This window comes from Rattus norvegicus, chromosome 15 (assembly GCF_021556685.1).
Source record: "Rattus norvegicus strain SHRSP/BbbUtx chromosome 15, alternate assembly SHRSP_T2T, whole genome shotgun sequence".
Taxonomy (NCBI): Eukaryota; Metazoa; Chordata; class Mammalia; order Rodentia; family Muridae; genus Rattus; species Rattus norvegicus.
In genome coordinates, this window is record NC_141548.1 from 55,677,809 (window position 1) to 55,699,994 (window position 22,186).

The window sequence follows — 22,186 nt, forward strand, 5'->3', positions numbered from 1 at the left end:
TTTGGGCTGATAAGTTTGGGAATGTAAATGATTGAGGGTGGGAGAGAACCAACATGTCAACCTGTGAGTGATAAGCAGATCCAACAGATGGCTCTCAACAGATGCATGCTGTAAATATCTAGTGCTTTATATACCTCTAAGAAAGTGCCCGTAAAACCTTCCGATGACAATGAAAGTCATTGAGGGAATGGGATGACAAGTCCAAGAGCAACTACTGTCAAACTCAACTGCCATGAGCAGAAGTCTGAAGGAGACAGTTTAAGTCTCCCTCTGATTAGGAGTCCCCTGGTTCACCTCTCCTCCCCAGGAGCACAGGATTATAATGGGTCTGGATCAGTCCCCAGGCCTTGTGTATCAAAACTACAGCAATGCAAGGGAAGGCAGACTCCAGTCTGAATATTCGCAGTCCCAGAGTAGGGATGTGTTTGGGGTCTCTGTTGAGATTCTGGCATGTCTAGAATATATAAAAGTTGGAAAATTATCAAAATTCAGTGTTATTATCTTCCTTAGTATATGGCAAAGGGATCAGGCCACATCCCTAAAAGGTTTTCAAAATCTTTTTTTCTCTGACTTAAAAAAAAAACACATAAAATATATTTTCTATTATACAGTGATGAGGGAAGTGTATAAAATTATTTATTACACAGAGAGGGGGAAATGGTACAGAGAATGAAGCAGATAGAATGAGGAGAGGGATGGACTTCTGGTCAGTTCAAAATGTCAGTGACAAGAACATGATGGCGCTCACTGTGCAGCACCACATACAGAGCTTGCGTTATCCAAACAATCCTCTCACTGTGGCTAGGAGGTATCTGGACGAGGCTGGATTCCATCGAGGTACAAACTCTGGATCTGTATCAGTCATATTCAAATGGCTAGAAGATACTTCCTGTGTTGAAGAACATGACAAAAGACAATCAACGTGAGTGCTCAATGACCTAAAATATGTAGCTCGAGACATCCCAGCAGAGATGACATTTGCATTATACTTTGGCAGTGCAGCTACATGCTCTCTCTCTCTCTCTCTCTCTCTCTCTCTCTCTCTCTCTCTCTCTCTCTCTCTCATGTTCTGAGGTAAAAGTAGACACAGAGGGAGGGTGCTATGTCCTAGTCAGTGTTCTATTGCTGCGAAGACACCATGACCAAGGCAATCCTTATAAAACCAAGTATTTAATTGGGGCTGGCTTACAGTTTCAGAGGTTTAGTCCACTATCATCATGGTAGGGAGCATGTAGCCAGACATGGTGCTGGAAAAGTAGCTAAGAGTTCTACATCTGAATCCACAGGTAACAGAAGAGACAGGGCAGCTGGATCAGGCTTGAGCTTTTGAAATCTCAAAACCCACTCCCAGTAACACACTCCCTCCAACAAGGCCACATTTCATAATCCTTATCAAATAGCACCACTCCTTGATGCTAAGCATGGCACCACTGTGTTGGGGGGACAAGTCTAGGCAGAAGTTTCTAGAAGAAACAAATCTGCTAATATTTTAGTCTCAAGTTTAGCCTCCAGGACCCTGGGAAAGAGATGGGGGAGGTGGTTAGAAAATAAGGGTTGAAGACAAGGCTGCTAGGAAACTATGGATGAGTACTATGCCCTTATATGGGACCATGCTGATTATGAATATTTGTATTACTGCTGAATTTTAATGTAATTCTTAGCAAGAGCTATGTTTTCTTTTCTGCATACTGCAAACAGCTCTCTTTATATTACAGAACCTCATATTATTTGAATCTGATGCACCTCAACTTTAGGAGGACAGAGACCACTTATCATCCCAAGTTCTGCATTTCACTTCTTTAATATTCCTTTCACATATAGATAGTTCATATTCAAGCAGCGATGACCCAGGCTGAAGGTCAGAATACATATGACCTTTGGGTAGGGCCTCATTCATTTCCTCAGACAATGCCTAAAAATATCTCAAAACTGTTTTTAGTAAAGCTGCCTTACCTTCAAGTATCACTGTGAGTTAAATTTTTATCTCTTCAATTATAATCCTCTCAGGTGCCCCTCAGGATATATATGATAATTGTAAAACCAGTGATCTGAGAAGCCCACACCCATAGTCTTAGTACGTATTTAGGGACCCTTTTCTACTAGTCCACAAGCTTCATCCTATATTCAAATATCTTTAATAATTCTCTAACTCTGTCTCATAAACGGATTGTCCTGAAATTCTTTGCTTCACTGAAGCCACAAATCCTAGTTTGTCCTAAGTGGATACTGACCTGCTTGGGGATCCTCTTGGGCTGCTGAGGGTGAGAGTGGGTGGCTGTGCTGCTTTTATCTGCACCCCTAAAGGCTCTTAGTAAGAGCCTCGAGCAAAATAGTATTCATGGAAATGGGAATGAGGACAGTGGCAGCAAACTACTGTTATGGAGTCCGCATAGATCCAACATCACTTAAACAACAGGTCAATGCAGCTGACAAAAATCTATTACAATCAACCACTTCTGATGGATCAGGACCATAGAACATAATCCTCAGGGGCTGACCTGCAACTCTGAAGGGCAAGTTGTACAGCGTAGTTAAAGGAAGAAACCATAAAGTGAGGGGAAACACGGTGGGCTGTAGCATTGTCCAATCATATTTTGACATAAGGAATTGAGCAAGAGAGTTCCTACCAATTAGGATAGGAATTGGTTCCTCAGCCTGGGAACATGAACTTAGTTTGACCCTGCCAACAAGATGGAGAACTTGTCCCTGGGATGGCTAGACTTAGACAACTGTCTTCTTACAAGCTGTCCCTGAGAAGGCTGGACTCAGTCAACTGTCTCCTTACAACAGAAGCTGTTCAGCTATTGGGAAATTCCCAGCTCCCCTAAGGCCTGGGACCTTGAACTTTGTCTCTACTGTGATAAAATGGCGTCTGAAAACAAAATGGCAGTACTTAGGACAAGTTTCTTTTGCTTGTTCCTAACACTACTATGAGAAAAGAAGGGAAAATAAATCAGGTTCAATAGCAAATTGGAACAGAAGTACTAGTGAGCAAGAAAGAAAAAAAAAGCCAAAATGTAAGCCTGGCTGATTTGTCACCAGTCCTGATGGTAAACACTGTTTCTATTTTTCCCACTTTAAATACCTAATTAAACTGTCACTTAAAAAATATGGAGCAACCATTTTCTGTTGTTAGATTTCTTCTTATTAAATGATTGGCTTTTGCAGAGATGTGACTATTATTTAGAGGACCCCTCTTTCCCCTCAGAATGGTTTCTCGTTCAGTGAAATGTTAAATTACTCACAAAAACTTACTAATTAAACTGGCTGTAACTGCCACTATTAAAATGTGATGGCCAACGTAATTGGCCCAAAAGCAACTGCTAATGTCTCATTCATAAAGGAAGGGCAAATTAATTTTATAGCTTCCTTTTCATTTCGCAGTGCCTTCCCCTCCCTTCTGCTCCCCATCTGTCAGTCCCAGCCTTCACTGGCCCTTTCTCTGTCACTATGCAACTCTCTTTCCTGGTTCTAGATTTAATGGAGGCTGTGGCAGAAAGGGCACTCACGGCCTTACCACAAACAGCTGGGGTTTCGAGACAATCGCATACAACCCTAAGGAAGATGCAAAACTTTAAATGTGTTCGACTCACCACCAGTGTTAAGAAAAAAAGACATTTTCTACTTTCCTATTTAAAGCATTGACATCGATAAAGCCTATGGAGCAATCTCTTCCTGCTATTGGATGTCTGGTTCCTCTGATTTGGTTTGAACTATCAGTGTAGAGACAATGCAGCTTTACCCTGCTTAATGATCTCTTATTCAATCCAAGCATAAATCATGATTGTATCACTACTCATCTCCTCCTTCATCTTTACTTTCCTCTGCCAAATGTACACATGGACATGTATGTGCACACAGGTATACATATGAACTCCAAGCTATCACACAGCTGGCCATAAACATCTTGCTATGAATCCCCACCACACCCTCACCTCCAATCAAAACTTTTGTTTTCAACTGACTTTGTAACGCTACCATAACTTCAGTCTGTCTGCTTAGCTCCCATGCCTTTAAACCCTTGTGATAACTTCCTTAAAAGCTGGGTCCTGCACTCAATACTTTGGGACATTGATTGCAGTCTCTTCCAGCATCCCTTACCATCTGCTGAGGCTACCAGACTCTAACCAGTAGCTTAGACATTTTCAAAAGTCAAAACCAAGCTGAGTAGAACAAGCCTGTAAGAAATAGCTTACCTCCACATACACCCAGCTTCCTCCTTGTAAGATGTGTTTCTCTGGGGCAAACAAAGGGGACCTACAGAGACCACACGAGCTATATTATTCTAACTCCTCATGGAATTCAGACAGTAGTTTTCACTAACAGAAGGGAACCCTGACTCTCGAAAACTCACAATCTAATATTTCCCCCAAACCACTACAAGATATGATAATGAACATGGAAAAACTAAGAAAATTAAATACAGTAGAAACAATTCGGAGTGGCCAGCAATTCTAAAACCCATGAACAATCCACAAATTCATTATCTCTAGCATGCAATGAGAAACTCGACAGACTTCACTAATGGAAGAAGAAACAACTCAAGTATCCCATTGAGAAATTATGGGACACAATCTATCATGTTTATATTAACTCTGAAGTCATGTTTCTCTAGTCTTGACTCCAGATATCAATGTAAAGCCTCCTGGGTGCAAAGAAAATTCTCAACTAGCTGTCACAAAGTGTCTCCATGCGATGTAGATGTCCATTTTGTTTAATCTTTACAATAAATGTTAAACCTGGCCATTTCTTCCTTGAGAAGAAGACAGAGCAAATCAGAGACATCAGCTTGATAGATTCTAAAAACCCCAACACACTGGCCAGTTTTCAGTAAAATGTGGAGAGAGAAATTCTGGTTTGCTTCAGCGAGATGGGACTTTGTAAAGGACAGTATCCTGTCACTGACAGAGTTCCTAGAGACCCCCATTTCCTTGCTGCACAGCTGGCCAACCACTGTGTAGACTGCCACAAAGCAGCTAAAGTGAGGACCTTAGCTGGAAGACCCCACTGGTCTCACCAGATCCGGAAGAGGGTACGGAGGAGCCCTGTCACAATACCCCGGGTACTCAGACACCTCCAGGAGTGCATGTGCTCCTCAGCCACTGCCGCGAGAAGCTCACATCTGCAATCCCTTTGATGGATTTGGCAGAGCCTAAAAGCACTTGCCTACATTAAAAACTGCAATGACTAAATTAATGCTTAGGTTTGAACACTGGCTCTCCTCCAGTCTGTGGGCCCAGTGCAAGTTCCAAAACAATAAAATGAAATCAGCAGAGTATGATTTTTTTAAAGATTAAAAACTGTAATGTGAAATTACATGGCTGGTTCTTAATGCACATAAAGTCAAAGGTATCAAGTAGCTTCCCGACATCCGTACAAGGGGAAGGCCTTACTAAAAAGATGCAAGTGGAATGAGCAGAGGTGGCAAGCCAGGCAAGGCCTGTTTCTTTAGAAATCACCCATGCCCTGCTTCTCCAACTGAAGGTCCAATACAACAGCGTAGGACACACTAAGTGAACACAAGTCGACCCTAAATGAATGTAAACACCTAGCATCCTTTCACAAAAGCTGCACCCAGGGCGTTATGACTTATTTCCCTGTTCTCATCCCTGAGCACCCTGGTCCTCCTCCAGGTCATATGTAATCTCGCCTTAAATCCTACAAACTATCAGTTAATTACGTACCGTAGCATGCTGCGTAACTACAGAGGTACCTTCTAAGAAACGCACCATATGGTAAGTTCATCATTGTGAAAACATCACGCCATGGATTTAAACAAGGTAGGATGGCTGTGACAACATCAGTAGACAGAACCTGATGGGAAGTCATATATTCAGTTCTTCACCAAGTGGTACATGACTGCACTCACTCAGTACAGAACTAGGGGTAAGAACGATAGGAATTACGAAACTCTGGGTTTGTATTCCCTTTCATCGAAATCTAGAAATTAGCCAGAAGCTTCCAGCCCACCAGTCAGTATTCCAAGGGCGTCCATGCTACAAAATGAGTAGGACATTTGGGGTGGGGAGTGGGCTCCATGTCCTTTCAAGATACCATCATAAATATTTCATTTCATATGGCCATGCAAGATAATAATTTCAATGTGTCTGGCATTCAAACACTAGGAATCCTCATTACCTTCAAACCTTTCAGATCAGCAATCTCAGATTCCCATTTACTGAAATTGCAATTACTAAATATATACCTAGGTTTGGATGCTGGCTCTTCTAGTCCCCAGCTCCATGCATGTGGTCTAAATTTCTCATCCATAAAGTGTGGCTGATACAATGTGACTCTTTTGAAGTGTGTGTGTGTGTGTGTGTGTGTGTGTGTGTGTGTGTGTGTGTGTGTGCGCGCCCGCGCGTGTGTGTATGTGTGGGGGGGCATGTGAGTATCCCACACATGTGCCTCATTGCACTTAATAACTTGATATGAAAATTATCAGATAGCTTACCATCAAAATAAAACTATTTGCGACATAAAACACAGGGTAGTCTGAGCCGCTAAGACAATTTTTCAGGAGAGCTGACAAATGATCCTGAGGGCGTTTGCATGAAAAACTCACTGTGAAAGAATCCAGCTGCCCAGGGAATCCAGGGTTAAGGACACAAAGCCTCATTCACACCTCAGAGAACCCCTCAGAGAACCCAGCTCACAGCTCTGTGACTGTAACTAAGAGCCCATGCCAAGGGGCAATCAGACAGACTCTGCAGCATTTGTCCTCATCAGCAAAGGCTATGTGCTAAGAAGAGGTCACACCCAGCCTGGGGTACACACTCAATAAATAGCTCATCTTCTTACAAGACCTGTGTTAAAGTCTTTATATCACTTATCTCATAAATCCCAAGGGGAGGCTTTGGTATGGTTTTGTTATTACCATACCCATTTCACAAAGGAGAAGACTGAGGCATAAAAAAAGTAAGTAACTTAACCTAAGTCTATACTAGTAAATGGTGGACTCAAGATGCGTGCTGAGCTTTCACCTAGCGTCTGTGCTTAGGGCTAATCTCTCTCTTCGCTAGGAAAGCAACTGTGGAAAGTGGAATGGTCTTGTGATTTCATTCTCAAGCATAGCTTGGGATATTAAAAGTATGTACACTATATTAATAATTCTCTCAACAGTAGAATGGGAATTAAAAAAACTCTGTCCCTATTAGACATAATATAAATATTTCTAGGACAAAAGGCAAAACCTCTCTTACCTGGGAGACAAAAGTCATTAATCCAAAATGCTTAATTATTTAGGAAGACGAAAGGATGCATAAGAAAAGGAGACAAGATAATTACAAGGCGTGACATGACTTCAGAATAGTCCCTGAAGGAATCCACGCTCCTCAAAGCAGTCTAAAATACAGCATAAGGACTTTTGAAGCCAAGAGATTAACAAAGGAAAAACAGTCTGGTCCCCAGAGCTCACCACTGTTTAAAAAACACATTAAGAAGAGCAAGAGAGGCAGGCTGGTTGGAGATCCAGAGGGAGAACAAACCAGGACTAAGTATCTCATAGCAAGTTGAACCACCCGGAGGGGGGGTGCAATGGAGGGACTTCCTACCTCCTCACACGGGAGAAGGAACCATTCTTATAACACAGCTTCCCAGATGGGGTCTCAGGAAATCTGGCTCTCAACTGTGGCTCTCTAACCAATTAGTAGTGAAGTAATGGGCAGGGAGCTTGTTGCCTCAGTGGCCTTGGTGTCTTCTAATAGGGATGATCCAAATTACAAGAAAGAAGGTCATTGGGTTACTTGTCTGGGCTGTGACAAAATCCATGACCAAAAGCAACTTACAGCAGGATTCATTTGGGGTTGCAGTTCCGCAGGGGGAGTCTGTAGTGTAAGGAATGCCTGGCAGCTGGCTCTCAGGTCAAGAGATTGGCTGATCATCTCTTTCATCCACACACAGGAAGCAGAGAGAGCAAGCAGTAAGTGAGGTGAGGCCATAAACTCTCAAAGCTCACCTCCGGTGAATGCTTCCTCCATCAAGACTGTGCCTCCTGAAGGTCTCATCGTTTTGCCAAACACTACTACCAACTGAGGACCAGGTGCTCAAGTACATGATATAGACAGACATATATCATTCAGTCCACCACAGCCATCTTGCTACAGGGTCATCAAACTGAGCCTGTCCCTTTAAACCAGTCAGAGGAAACTGGCAAACTGCAGAAATCGTGAGGAAGATGACCTTCTCCTGGCTTCTGCCTTGAATTAATTCGTAGCCTGTAAGACTATAAATCAATTTTAAATGGGTTATGAATAGTCAGATTTGAAGGGGAAATCAAATGCTCTTGTATGAGAGTTTACTCTATTTTTGATCAAAGGGCAGACATCAAAAATAGGAAGGAAGAAAAAACCCTGGAGGCGAAAAAGAAAAAAAACTCACTTGCCAAAAATACTATTCTGGTGGAAAATGTCATGCATATGTCTCACTCTTTGTATCCTATTATTCAAAGTCTGGGCTGGACTCTGCACTATTCTCCACATCTGACCTTGAAGCCTTAGGTCTCAGACCCACATACCCAGTTATGGGAACAAATCACCAGTTGGACTCAACAGCTTAATTCCCCATGTTGGTCCTACCACATGACACTAAAGCATGGTAGACATACAAGAAAGCTTCAGGTCTGTGTTCAGGAAGGACTGACTGACCACTGTCAACAGCCAGCAATTTCAGCTGCGGACATGGAATCCAGTGTAACTCATTCCATGTTATATTGAGATTAAGAAAGACAATGTTCATATGGTCTCAGTGTCCTTGTAGGATATGCTGTTTATCTACTCTTCTACCCCCTTGGGTGACACTACCCCTAACCTTCTTCACTTGCCATTCCCTCTAACATGGAAAGTAGCCTTACTTCAAGGATCCTTGGGGTTTTTTCTTAATTGCTAATCAAGTCAAATCTTTTATAACCACCCCAGATCCGTGTATCCCCATCTCAGAGGTTTATAATAGCTATAGTACATTATTTCAGGACTTTTGCCTCATCTGTCTACTACAGAGGAGTTCATTTTGATTCATCATTCATCCCAGCACCTATGTCATACTGATGGGTGTATATAATTCATTTAATAAGCACTGAATTAATCAATGAATGGAAGCATTAGTAGTTTCTAGACAAAACCTAGGAGGTTATTGGGATGACAGTTGTCAGCTTTATGCTGATCTCTTGCTCTCCTAAGCCTCGTCTGTGGTCTGAATCTTTGTGAACCTCTAAAGTTAAGTTGCACAGTGACTCCCAGCATGATGCTAAGGATGAGTCTTTAGGAGATTTTAGGTCATGAAAATGTGAGCCTTATGGAGAGGATGAGTGTCTTATAGAGAGAGAACACCTCCAATAAGGACACAGTAAGAACATGACCAATTTCAAGGCAGGAATCTGGACCTAACCAAGACTTGATCATATTGTCACCTTAATCTTTGACTTTCTAGCCTCTAGAATTACAAGAAATAAATGTTTTTTTTCCAACAAACAAGTGTGTGGTGTTTGTAATGACAGCCAGGGCTGATTCAGACACTCTGGGCACTTAAAACTAAACTTCCCTGTTCCCTTTGTGGATTGTTGATGGCATGTAATTAGTTCTGGCCAATATATTACAAATGGATAAAGTGCTTTAACTGTCAGTGGGAGACCAAGTGTTCTCTTCTATCTCCTGACTTCCGTGTTAAGTCGGGAAATGAATGCTAAAATGAACTTTCTATGCCAGCCTTTGTCCCCAAGGGAGGACAGCAGCAGTGAGCACAGAGCCTCCTAGCCAGTCTCTGTCCCCAAGGGAAGGCGGCAGCAGTGGGCATGCCTCCTAGCCAGCCAGCATTGAATTTGGAACATGAAAGAGAACCAAGCCACAACTCTCTGAGCCAATGGGATTAAGGGTTTGATTTTATTAGCAGCATACGGCAGACTTATAAGTGAGGCAGACACTGGTGTTGGTTCCTCACATTACACAGTGGTGATATAGTTGATGAAATTGCTTGCTTTGGGAGATGGATACCTTCAAGTTTCAACTTGGTTGGATTAATAAATACCCAAAGCATTGACAGGCATACTTCTGGGTGTGTTTGTGAAGGTCCTTTCAGAGAGGCTTAACAGAGGAGGGAAGAATAAGGCACTGCATGGATGGCTCCACCCACAGGCTGAGGTTCTGGACTGAAGAGAATGGAGAAAAGGAGAAAGCCAGTCAGTATTCCTCTCTGTTTCTTGATTGCAAATGCACTATAAGTGGATGCTAGAGGCTTCCACTGCCAAGGGGCTACCCATTATCATGATGCACTGTATCCCCTGAAATATGAGCCAGAGTAAACACTTCCTAAGGTGCTTTCTATCCAATATTTTGTTACAGTAACAAATCAAGTAACATCTCTGTGATCATTTGATAAATCAGTAGTATGTCATGTTGAGAGTCAGAACAATAGTTTTACCTGTCATTGGCCTCACTTGACAAAGTAAACACATTCCTTAGGGTTTTCATACTAATGACCACACAGCAGGAAACCTCATCACAGTACTTTATTGTCTTGTGTTGTCATAGTTAGGGTTTTACTGCTGTGAACAGACACCACAACTAAGGTAACTCTTATAAGGGCAACATTTAATTGGGGCTGCCTTACAGGTTCACAGGTTCAGTCCATTATCATCATAGCAGGAAGCATGGCAGCATCCAGGAAGGTATAATGCTGGAGAAGGAGCTGAGAGTTCTACCTCTTGTTCGAAAGGCAAACAGGAAAAGACTGGCATCCTTGAGCAGCTAGGTGGAAGCTTTCAAAGCCCACCTCCACAATGACACACTTCCTCCAACAAGGCCACACCTACTCCAGCAAGGCCACACCTACTCCAGCAAGGCCACACCTACTCCAGCAAGGCCACACCTACTCCAGCAAGGCCACACCTACTCCAGCAAGGCCACACCTACTCCAACAAGGCCACACCTACTCCAGCAAGGCCACACCTATAAATAGTGCTACTTCCTGGGCCAAGCATATTCAAACCACCATACACGGCTAGTGAGAGAATATGGAAATTGGCTGCCCCTCAGGGCAGTCAGAGGGCCTGATCCTGGATTTTCTGCTGCCCTCAGTGGTCCACTGGCTATCTTGGATGATCTTTGGTTTGTCACACACATCTCTATCTCTATATTCACCTTCACATTGACATTCTCATGAGTTCTGTATTGTCTGTTCCATGTATGAATTTACTCTTTCTAAAAGGCAACAGACATATTAAGTTAGAGCCCATCCTAATGACTTCATTTTCAATTAAACAAACTATAAAGTTTATAAAGTTTATAAAGTAAATAAACTATAGTTCAATTAAAGAACTATAAAGTTCTTTTTCTAAATAAGGTCATATTCTAACCTACCAGTGGTTAAGATTTCAATGTATTTTGAAGGGAAGACATGATTCAAACCATGACACTAAGCATTATAGGAAAGATAAAATAAAAGAAGTTAGCTATACTGAAAGCTGACAGAAAACGGAAGGAGCCTGGATAGACAGCTCAGACATTAAGAACACTTTTTGCCCTTGCAGAGGACTTGAGTCTCATTCCTAGCAGCCAAGTGGCTCACACTGCCTGCAACTCCAGATCCAAGGGATCCATCAGCTCTTGCTGGCCTTCACAGGCATTTTCATGCATGTGTGAACATGCTCATGTACACGCTTATGTGTGTGTGTGTGTGTGCGCGCACACACACACACACACACACACAGAAAAGTTTTTGTAAAACACTAAAAAACGGAAAGGAGCTCACAGCTGTGAGATGACAGCAGCAGGTGCTTCTCACACTTTAGGAAGAGAGTAAAGGTATGAAACGCCATGAGTAGCAAGAGCTACTTAAAATTGTACACTGCAGGAAAATGGAAATGATCTGCTTCATTCATAGTTAGAAATCATTGCATACATTTGGAAGGCATTCAGAAATCTGTGCCAGAAAAATATGGCTATGCAAAAATTAGACTAAATAAATGGTTCTTCCACTGAAGTCTGCTAGACCCAGAGTTTCACAGTTAATCTAAGCATCTAAGGGAGAAGAGGATGGGAGCGAGGGAACAGAGCTGCATTGCAAACCTAGTAAGAACATCTGTGAAAGCACCATGGGTACTGACACTGGTACATCTTTACCAGACGTTATAAAGAAACTAGACTGACTCAGAAGTAGGAGTGATGAATCTAGAAGGCATGAACTAACAAGCCTGCTCAGAGGACAACAGTATCTGTTGTCTAATTTCTTCTCACTGTATCATCCAAAGGAGAATAAGAAAAACAAGAACCCCACAGAAGATAAAGGCAAGGGCCCAGTGGGATCCCTAGCCAGGAAGTTCACTTAGTAAGAGCCTGCAACTCCAAATGCACTTTGGGTCTAAGGTACAAACGACCCCATCCTAGCCTCTGGGATGTAGAGAATGGTGTCATGACTACATGGAATCTTCAGGTTGTGTAAGCATTGTTTCTACTGACGAGAAGGTCATACCAAATATTCAATGAACCTGTAAGCAGAATGTAGTACTTACTAGAGCTAATGGCTGGTATCCATTTGTCCATTTCTTCTGGATAATTAAAAAGCTGAACTTCTTGGCTCCCTGTTGTGGAGACAGGGCATGCTACCAGTGAGCATGAGTGGGGTCATTTCCAGATGACAGTCCTGAATTGCTGATGCAAAACACATAGACTTCTTCCTCCATCCTTCTCTTTTGCTGATCTTATAACCCTGCAATAATCTAAAAGGTATTTATGAACTGGAGTCTTCCTGTTGGAATAACATAGAACAATATCCCCAAATCAACACAGAATGACCATGTTGCTTAGGTTAAAAAAATTAACATCATATTTTGTTCTCAGAGATTTCCCTCTCACCATTTGTGGTGGTTTGAACGATAGTATCCCTAATAGGCTCAGGTATTTGGATATTAGGAGGTGTGGTCTTGTTGATGGAGGCAGATCACAGGGTAGGGGTGAGACTTTTGAGTTTATAGCTTGACCTGCTTCCAAGTTTCCCTCTCTTGCATTTGTGGGTAAAGGTGCTCTCCCAGCTCTATGCTTCAGTTTCTTACTACCATGACTTCCCTGCCACTGTGAACTCTGACCCTCTGAAGCCAAAGTATGTCCTTTCTTCCTTAAGCTGCTCTTGGTCTGGGTGCTTTTTCTCATCAACAACAAAAAAAGTAACTGATACACTATATGACCTACAGTTGAAAATATACACTCACACAAGTTGGGACTTCTGTTATTAAAAATTGGAAGCAACCTTAATAGTCTTCGATGGGTGAATTATGAAAAAAGTGAGATATGCAGACAACTGCAGGAGTCCCTGCAGAACCAAGTGAATGAACACACAGGTGGGGAACTTGGATGTATGCTGTCACGTGAAAAGAGCAATTACTGTGTGATGGGTTGCCGTCTAGAAATGGGAAGACATTAAAAACTGGTAATTTCCATGTGAAATATAGAAAGTGAAGAGTAAATAGTACACAGGGGACTTTGGGGTCCATGGGACTACTCGGCATAAGGTTGTCATGATGGGTACCTGGCATCGTTTATCCAGCCAAACCCATCGAATGTGTAGCACAAAAGACTAAACCTAATACAATCTATAGTTTCCATGAATATTAAGGTACCAATATTGGTCCCTCACAAGAGATTGAGAGTTGTTTATTGTTGAAATGGAACCCACTCAGTAATAACTGATATGGCATCATATCCTGTTGAGAGAACAAAGAGAAACACTTGTGACTTAATTTTGAAATGAAATGTCTCCCATAGAGCCATATGTGAATACTTGGATCTCAGTCAACAACTCTGTGGGATAGCAGTGAGATCTGTAAGGGGCAGGACCTGGTTGAGGAAGTTGAGTGATGGGGAATGTGCCTTTGAAGGCAATGCTGCCCAAACTTCTCTGCCTTTTTTCACCTCCTAGCAACCAGGAGACAAGCAGCTCCCACCATCACGTGCTCTTGCCATGGTTTCCTGCCTCATTGCTTTTGAGCAATGAGCAATGAACCCAACTCACTGGAACAACCCCTCCCACCCCACATCTGAGTTAAAACTAACCTTTCTCCTTCTAAGCTGATTATCTCCAGTGTGTGTCACAGTGGCCAAAATCCGAGTAACACGCTACATGGTATAAGCTAAGCAAAGTTCACAGGCATAGCATTCTACTCCTGAAACCACAGCACATAGGAAAGAATGGGTAAATGGCATAAAAGCAGTCTTCTGAAAGATAAGCCTCTGAATATTAGGCACTATAGTTCACATTAAGGCAAATAATATTTCTACATAACCAAACTTTGCATGCTTGGAATAACATTAATTTCCAACCTTGGGGCATGCGTAATAGGGACTCTAATCTTTGCACCAGATTATGGATTAGATCTGTGTGTACTGAGTAGATCGTCAGTGTCTCATTACAGAGTTACAGGATGTGTTACTAAAAGGAGTGATGAGAATGTTCATTTCCTTCCCTGTGACAATCATTGGGTGCCATATACATTCATCAACACAGCATATCTCAAGTATACATAATTTTAATATTTCCCAATTACACATCAATAAAGCTGGAAAATAAAAGTAGAAATAAACCCAATCATTTAAAATATCATGAGATATGAATTTAATTTGCCCCAGTAAATCATAATTTGTGTTCATATGAATTATGATGAATCAATTCAACCCTCAAATTTTGAATGAGTCTGGATTGCAGGTATCCGAATGTTCTAGAATGCTAGCTAGAAACACAAATGTCCACACTTCGTCTCAGGTCTACTGAGTTGGAGTCTTTTTGGAATCATTTATTTTGTTTATTCTTTAACAACTTCATAATGCATAAAAGAAATTTTGGTCATTTCTACTCTACGCTGTTCTCAACCTCCCTTTCTTCTCCCCATCTCACAACGCTGACTCAGAATTCTTAAAAATTAAAACTCAGAATCTCAAGTTTACCCTGTGTCCAGCCTTAGGATCACGGAATGAGGATCTTGAAAACATATAATAAATCTTCACTTAAGATGCTGGCTTCTTCAGATTTTTAATGAACACATAGCATGTCTTGTTCTGTAACACAGAATTCCTGCTCAGAATCACATAAGTGAGCTCTGTAGTCCTTCTAACCCTGGAGCCATTATGAGTTGTGTGACCACAGTATAATAAACAAGTCCAGGCTAGGGCTGAGCAAGAGAAAGAAAACTATTAAAAACCGATCTCATAAATGAACTCTTAGTTTTCAGCTGCAAAATCTTCCCTAAGAAATGTATGGTGCCTACTCGAGGCAACACGTCCTCGGAGTCCAGAAACTGATAGAGAAAATGTAAGAGATTATAAGCACTATAGGTGGTTCTTTGGAGGAGAACCAAGCAAGCCTGCAAAGGTAAAGAGACACAGGGTGTAACACAAGGAGTCCAGGTGCAGCCGCTCCTCTGCTTGTCCCTAAGGGCAGACATTATTATTTGGTGTCTGGGGGAGTGATCTCATTCCGTGAGTGTATATCTCTGGTTGTCTAAATGACTCATGCAGTCGAAGGTGAGTAGGCACAACATGTTCCATATTCAGACAGCCCATGAATAGCCATGGCCATTCTTACAAAGGGAAAACAGGTGACATAAAATACCAATAATATGGAGGCTCATATACTTATTACAAAGCCAACCAGAAGTGTGGACAGGCTGAATGTCATTGAGATTTATTCCATTTATGCTGACCTTTCTCTCTTATTCCATTTAAATGTATCCACATCTCTATTTAATAGTTCTCCAAGAAAGGTGCATTAATAGTTTTATTTTTTCAATGTAAGTTTTCTGAGAACAGAGACTGTATTTAAATAAGATTACAGTTGTGAAAACATTTGATGACTTTTAAAACAACATAATAACTTCTCGGATCAACCCTGTCATTTGGATCTTATACAACCACAGAGGGAAGGGAACTAGGGACGCCACATTTAATGAACAAATGTGTTTTTCTCAAAAGACCATCTGAATATTAAAGCTAATTTCATACTTATTAAATCAAACCCATAAACTGAGTATTAGCTTCAACTTTAATTAGACTTTCCATTTATGATCCCCAAAAAAACTATGAAAAGTTATAGAAATACAATTATTTAAGTGTCAAAAAGGAGAGATTCCGGTATCATGTGACAATAAACAGGTACACAGATTTCTAAGCTAATTTCTTGGTGTTACTAGTTTTATTGTCCTCAGGAAAAAGTTCTTTTTAAAAGGTTTTTAATTTTATAATGTGTGTGTGTGTGTGTGTGTGTGTGTGTGTGTGTGTGTGTGTGTCTGCCTGCCTGTGTCAGGGGAGGCCAGAAGAGTATATCAGGTCAACTCCTAAAGTTGAAGTTACAGGCCTGATTAGTCGGTGCTAAGAACTGAACTTGGGTCCTCTGAAAGTGTAACAATTGCTGTTAATCACTGAGCCATTGCTCCATCTTCCAAAGTTAACTCTTCCAAGATTTAAACTACAGAAAGTATGTTTAACAGAAAAAAATAGCATCCCTGTGACAATAGCCTCCATGAAGTAAGCATTTCCCGGTGGTGACCAGCAGTGAGATCAGTGATGCCCCCGCAAGATCCACTCCTGCATTTGAGGGCACACCCAAAATAGGCAGAGCCTATTCCTGTACCACAGTCTTCAGTGGGAATGCCCTCCTAGCGATAAATATCCTTACACATCAACCCAGGGAATGAAACTGAAAATACAAAAAAAAAAAAAAAGCATCAGATAAAAATGCTAGACAGCAGAGATGTATGAGAAAGGCAGGACTCTAGATCTTGAAGGTAGAAATGGGTGGTAGAGTGACTTCCATAGGGTGTTTGAATGAAGCTCAGGTACAAAGAGGAGCTATGAACATGCAGTTTAAGAGCCAAAAGGAGGGACTGAGTGTGGGGACAGGACCTCTCATGGCTGCTTGTCTTGCTAAGTATTTGGCTTTGGTTTTAAATGTTACTTTTCTAGTACATAGAATTAGAGAACTACAAAACTGTATAAATGGTCCCTCTGTCCTACAGCAGCAACATGTTCAGGAAGGAACTATCAATGTTGCTCGGGGGGGGAGGGTCCCTGAAATAAACAGATGGTACCCTGTGGAAAATGGTGGGAAAGAGGTTTCCACTAGAATCCTTTTCTTCAATAAGCTTGCATGCTCTTCTCCTCAGAAGCATCTTTTCATGTAATGCTCCCTACGGTGTGCTATCACCCCAGACACATGTTCAAGTTGAAAATATTGAACCAGAGGGGCAAACTTGAGAATGCATGTCTAATTATGTACCACAGTCTGATGGCTTCCCGTCCCAGAGCGCACGCGTCGCCTGCGCTCTCTGCTGGAAACATGTCAATGTGAAGCTTCAGGCAGCTGCCCACAGTTCATTCGTCTTTTGTTTCTCCATCTATGCTGTACACAGCTTGACCCCTTTTAAATAGCTTAAGTAAAAGCCAGCAATAGATGAGTGCTTGTGGTCAAATATAAGCTGTAATTCTCAGAGAACAAATTATGTTTCCTTTGCAACTGCTATCCTAAAAGAAGCTGTGAAAATAATTCATCAGCAAAGACTAGATATTAGCCAAAGGACACTTTCTCACATGACTCCTTCAGTTTTCCCTATTAAAATAAATATCTCCAATTTAAAATACTTAGCAGAAGGTGAGAGAGGGGTCCTAGTTATAGGATGCCTACCAACTTTCATTAAGTTGACGTGCCAGCTAAATCTGAGCTGTGATGTGAATGATCGAAAAAGGAGCCAGTCACTATAGGTACCATGGGCAAAGCACTTTCAAAAGTAGCAGCACAGGTCTGCAGGAAGAGTGCAGTTAGCATCCCTTATGGAAGGTAGGCATAGAAACCTAGGCAAAGAGAACCATAGACAATGAAACCAGAGGAAGATAGGTCTAACTCAAGATAATCACCAAGAACTTGGCAAAGAGGCCAAGAGAAATGCAGAGCCAATGGAGAATTTTAAGTATGAGAATGATGTGATCTGGGAGTTATACTGAAATAGTCTGGGTATTAGATGGACAATGGTATAACAGGTCTGCATGTGGTAGTAGGAAATAGGATCTTGCCATGGTTTCACAGGCAGAAAATGAAGGCGGCTTGGGAAGTAGAAGTAGCTGTCAGAGAGTAAAGAGTTGAACCAAGTTTTGAAGATCCTGTGACTAGGTTATGTTGATATCTTAGAAAATGTAAAAGGAAAAATGAGAAGGAATCCTAGTTTCCAGTGCTGCCAAAGAACCATCACAACAGAAAATGTAGATGCGGGCCCGCAGCAGCTCTCTGCTCCCAGACCCCGGGGGGAAAGAGACCTCACCGCCTGGTCAGGTGGCACTCCTGAGGCTGCAGAGCAGAAGAGACCACCAAGACAGCCCACCCCTGGCCACATCCCTGGCCCAAGAGGAAACTGTATAAGGCCTCTGGGCTCCTGTGGGGGAGGGCCCAGGAGCGGCAGGACCCATGCCTGAGAAACCGCCGGACCCTGAAGGAAACAGACTGGATAAACAGTTCTCTACACCCAAATCCCGTGGGAGGGAGAGCTAAACCTTCAGAGAGGCAGACAAGCCTGGGAAACCAGAAGAGACTGCTCTCTGTACATACATCTCGGACGCCAGAGGAAAACACCAAAGGCCATTTGGAACCCTGGTGCACTGAAGCTCCCGGAAGGGGCGGCACAGGTCTTCCTGGTTGCTGCCACTGCAGAGAGCCCGTGGGCAGCACCCCGCGAGCGAACATGAGCCTCGCGACCACAGGTAAGACCAACTTGTATGCTGCAAGTGAACTCAAGACACAGGCCCACAGGAACAGTTGAAGACCTGTACAGAGGAAAAACTACACGCATGAAAGCAGAACACTCTGTCCCCATAACTGGCTGAAAGAAAACAGTAAAACAGGTCTACAGCACTCCTGACACACAGGCTTATAGGACAGTCTAGCCACTGTCAGAAATAGCAGAACAAAGTAACACTAGAGATAATCTGATGGCGAGAGGAAAGCACAGGAACCCAAGCAACAGAAACCAAGATTACGTGGCATGATCGGAGCCCAATTCTCCCACCAAAACAAACATGGAATGTCCAAACACACCAGAAACGCAAGATCTAGTTTCAAAATCATATTTGATCATGATGCTGGAGGACTTCAAGAAAGACGTGAAGAACTCCCTTAGGGAAACACAGGAAAACATTAATAAACAAGTAGAAGCCTACAGAGAGGAATCGAAAAAATCCCTGAAAGAATGACAAAAATCCCTGAAAGAATTCCAGGAAAAAACAATCAAACAGTTGAAGGAATTAAAAATGGAAATAGAAGAAATCAAGAAAGAACACATGGAAACAACCCTGGATATAGAAAACCAAAAGAAGAGACAAGGAGCTGTAGATACAAGCTTCACCAACAGAATACAAGAGATGGAAGAGAGAATCTCAGGAGCAGAAGATTCCATAGAAATCATTGACTCAACTGTCAAAGATAATGTAAAGCGGAAAAAGCTACTGGTCCAAAACATACAGGAAATCCAGGACTAAATGAGAAGATCAAACCTAAGGATAATAGGTATAGAAGAAAGTGAAGACTCCCAGCTCAAAGGACCAGTAAATATCTTCAACAAAATCATAGAAGAAAACTTCCCTAACCTAAAAAAAGAAATACCCATAGGCATACAAGAAGCCTACAGAACTCCAAATAGATTGGACCAGAAAAGAAACACCTCCCGTCACATAATAGTCAAAACACCAAATGCACAAAATAAAGAAAGAATATTAAAAGCAGTAAGGGAAAAAGGTCAAGTAACATATAAAGGCAGACCTATCAGAATCACCCCAGACTTCTCGCCAGAAACTATGAAGGCCAGAAGATCCTGGACTGATGTCATACAGACCCTAAGAGAACACAAATGCCAGCCCAGGTTACTGTATCCTGCAAAACTCTCAATTAACATAGATGGAGAAACCAAGATATTCCATGACAAAACCAAATTTACACAATATCTTTCTACAAATCCAGCAGTACAAAGGATAATAAATGGTAAAGCCCAACATAAGGACGCAAGCTATACCCTAGAAGAAGCAAGAAACTAATCGTCTTGGCAACAAAACAAAGAGAATGAAAGCACACAAACATAACCTCACATCCAAATATGAATATAACGGGAAGCAATAATCACTATTCCTTAATATCTCTCAACATCAATGGCCTCAACTCCCCAATAAAAAGACATAGATTAACAAACTGGATACGCAACGAGGACCCTGCATTCTGCTGCCTACAGGAAACACACCTCAGAGACAAAGACAGACACTACCTCAGAGTGAAAGGCTGGAAAACAATTTTCCAAGCAAATGGTCAGAAGAAGGAAGCTGGAGTAGCCATTCTAATATCAAATAAAATTAATTTTCAACTAAAAGTCATCAAAAAAGATAAGGAAGGAAACTTCATATTCATCAAAGGAAAAATCCACCAAGATGAACTCTCAATCCTAAATATCTATGCCCCAAATACAAGGGCACCTACATATGTAAAAGAAACCTTACTAAAGCTCAAAACACACATTGCACCTCACACAATAATAGTGGGAGATTTCAACACCCCACTCTCATCAATGGACAGATCATGGAAACAGAAATTAAACAGTGATGTCGACAGACTAAGAGAAGTCATGAGCCAAATGGACCTAACGGATATTTATAGAACATTCTATCCTAAAGCAAAAGGATATACCTTCTTCTCAGCTCCTCATGGTACTTTCTCCAAAATTGACCATATAATTGGTCAAAAAACGGGCCTCAACAGGTACAGAAAGATAGAAATAATCCCATGCGTGCTATCGGACCACCACGGCCTAAAACTGATCTTCAATAACAATCAAGGAAGAATGCCCACATATACTTGGAAATTGAACAATGCTCTACTCAATGATAACCTGGTCAAGGAAGAAATAAAGAAAGAAATTAAAAACTTTTTAGAATTTAATGAAAATGAAGGTACAACATACCCAAACTTATGGGACACAATGAAAGCTGTGCTAAGAGGAAAACTCATAGCGCTGAGTGCCTGCAGAAAGAAACAGGAAAGAGCATATGTCAGCAGCTTGACAGCACACCTAAAAGCTCTAGAACAAAAAGAAGCAAATACACCCAGGAGGAGTAGAAGGCAGGAAATAATCAAACTCAGAGCTGAAATCAACCAAGTAGAAACAAAAAGGACCATAGAAAGAATCAACAGAACCAAAAGTTGGTTCTTAGAGAAAATCAACAAGATAGATAAACCCTTAGCCAGTCTAACGAGAGGACACAAAGAGTGCGTCCAAATTAACAAAATCAGAAATGAAAAGGGAGACATAACAGCAGATTCAGAGGAAATTCAAACAATCATCAGATCTAACTATAAAAACCTATATTCAACAAAACTTGAAAATCTTCAGGAAATGGACAATTTCCTAGACAGATACCAGGTACCGAAGTTAAATCAGGAACAGATAAACCAGTTGGTTAAACAACCCCATAACTCCTAAGGAAATAGAAGCAGTCATTGAAGGTCTCCCAACCAAAAAGAGCCCAGGTCCAGACGGGTTTAGTGCAGAATTCTATCAAACCTTCATAGAAGACCTCATACCAATATTATCCAAACTATTCCACAAAATTGAAAAAGATGGATCACTACCGAATACCTTCTACGAAGCCACAATTACTCTTATACCTAAACCACACAACAAAGAAAGAGAACTTCAGACCAATTTCCCTTATGAATATCGACGCAAAAATACTCAACAAAATTCTAGCAAACCGAATCCAAGAGCACATCAAAACAATCATCCACCATGACCAAGTAGGCTTCATCCCAGGCATGCAGGGATGGTTTAATATACGGAAAACCATCAACGTGATCCATTATATAAACAAACTGAAAGAACAAAACCACATGATCATTTCATTAGATGCTGAGAAAGCATTTGACAAAATTCAACACCCCTTCATGATAAAAGTCCTGGAAAGAATAGGAATTCAAGGCCCATACCTGAACATGGTAAAAGCCATATACAGCAAACCAGTTGCTAACATTAAACTAAATGGAGAGAAACTTGAAGCAATCCCACTAAAATCAGGGACTAGACAAGGCTGCCCACTCTCTCCCTACTTATTCAATATAGTTCTTGAAGTTCTAGCCAGAGCAATCAGACAACAAAAGGAGGTCAAGGGGATACAGATCGGAAAAG

General features: G+C 41.6%; 1 long non-coding RNA gene across 2 annotated transcripts in view; it reads right to left on the reverse strand.

Annotated features, from left to right (window-relative positions):
* Positions 1–594: 594 nt before the first annotated feature.
* LOC102546539 (uncharacterized) overlaps positions 595–22,186 on the reverse strand; it is a 63,036-nt gene continuing 41,444 nt past the window's right edge. Inside the window, exons 4-7 of one of the 2 annotated variants that reach the window (XR_015638942.1) lie at positions 14,928–15,038; positions 14,040–14,149; positions 12,503–12,709; positions 595–889 (exon numbers count right to left, since the gene is read on the reverse strand). This is a non-coding gene — a long non-coding RNA (uncharacterized LOC102546539). Of the gene's footprint in view, positions 890–12,502; positions 12,710–14,039; positions 14,150–14,927; positions 20,312–22,186 lie in introns of those variants that run through there. The other variant, XR_015638943.1, reaches the window with a different exon arrangement.